This window comes from Pygoscelis adeliae, unplaced genomic scaffold (assembly GCF_000699105.1).
Source record: "Pygoscelis adeliae isolate BGI_AS28 unplaced genomic scaffold, ASM69910v1 Scaffold117, whole genome shotgun sequence".
Taxonomy (NCBI): domain Eukaryota; kingdom Metazoa; phylum Chordata; class Aves; order Sphenisciformes; family Spheniscidae; genus Pygoscelis; species Pygoscelis adeliae.
This window is the reverse complement of record NW_008825270.1, coordinates 154,390-156,216: the sequence shown is the minus strand read 5'-3', so window position 1 is coordinate 156,216 and position 1,827 is coordinate 154,390.

Here is a 1,827-nt window from a genome sequence, read left to right as displayed (position 1 = left end):
CCTACAGAGCTAGCACAGTAACTACACCTGTCACAACTAACTTTTTTCAAAGGGGTCTTTAATACTTCAGATCTAACTAACTTCTCATAAAAGCAATTCTATTCTCTTACAACCCACAATACAGAACTAAGCAACAAGCATTTCTAGAACACCTCTCATCCATAAAGGTTTTACATGTCAGTCTGCACTAAAGACCTTGATTCTGGGGAATCTCTTGGCCTGGCTAGTTCAGCGACATAAAAGCTGTCACTAGTGATGGGGCGGGCTAGTAAAGACAATGCAGGTTGCGGGTTGACCGCTCACGTAGTTAGGCAATACTGCAGGCATATAGGCAAGTCTTAAGCGTGCAGTAAGTTGTCAAGGGACCAAGTACAGAACCAGAGCTGGTTACTGCATCCTAAGGACGATGAGAAAGCATACTGTGATTCAGGACATTAGTCTCCTCTCCAACCTGTTCCAGAAGCTACGTAACAGCATGCTGTCTCTTAAAAAAACCGTAACATCCCCATCTGCCCTCTAGACAGCAGTACCATAGAAGTCACCCCATGTAATATATGTACCCATATATTTGTGTAAAGCTTCCTCAAGGAAGCTGGTTTAATTACACATAAAATGAGTGACCTAGGTCATATATTGTTATCAACTAAAGTAAACTCAATCTGAAGAGCAGGGATTTTTGGCGAAAAAGTATCTGATTTCCACTCCTTGCTGTCTTACTACCATTTACCACATTAGTGAGTCAAGGAGACTCTAGAGGAGTATGGATTTGATACAATATTATTACAGCAATAAAGAATGAGGTAGTACCTTTGGAAAAGGAAAAAGCCTGTATCAGACAACTGCAGTCAGAATCAATTTAAGCCTATCTAAGTGTTGGCTGCTCCCAAAAAGGACCACCTCCCTTCACCCCTCCCCTTTTCATTCCAGCCCATCTCTTCGCCAGACAAAATAAAATACCAATATAAAACCTGAAACTAAACTGAGCAAATATGCATGTCCTGTTTTAAATATATGTTTTCTGATCTGCCTTACAGCCATACAGTCATGAGTGTCTGCACAAGGGGACGGTGGGAACATGCAGCGGGAGCAAGGGAAGGATGCAGGATTGCCCCTTTTGGCAGCCTGTCATAGCTGTTTATGCAACCATGAAAGTACAGCCTCATCAGAAACACCACTCACAAATGGCGCAGAAAGCTGTGCTTCCTCCATGCTAGCAAAAGCAGATGTTAACCAGGGTACTCATACCTGCACTACTGCTAGAGCTGGAGCCTGGAATGCAGATCATCAGTCCCCATGGCACAGAGAGGCATGTACAGCTGGAACTCAAGCCTGTCCTTAATAAATGTTTGTTATTAGCTATGTGCTATGGTCACTACCTTAACAAACATCCCAGGATGGCACTTTGAAAGTGGAGCAAGTGAAAGGAGTGATTCTGGGAATTCCTGCCCCGAGAAAGACATAAAACGTTTTCAGTGGGGCAGCAGAGGAAGGTTACCCACTTTCCAGAAGGCAGTCAACTGTTTCCTTCTTGTCATCTGCAAAGCTACAGCTGCAAAAGAAAGCCCTCCCTGCTCTGCTGTCCTGCCCTACTTTTCTCCCTCCTCCTCCCCACCACCCACCACCTGCGGGGAGGCAGAGCTCCTGGAGCAAACCCGACAGCAGCAAGCTCTGGCCACGAGCAGGTGCGGGTCAACTGAACTACGGGAACAAACTAAAAGGAAAAGTTTCAATTATAAAGGACGAAAACTTTCAGATGAGGTTCCTTGCAGCATCGCTCAATTCAATGTGATCTGCAACAGCTAATCTTGTTTAAATCAACTGGATGCT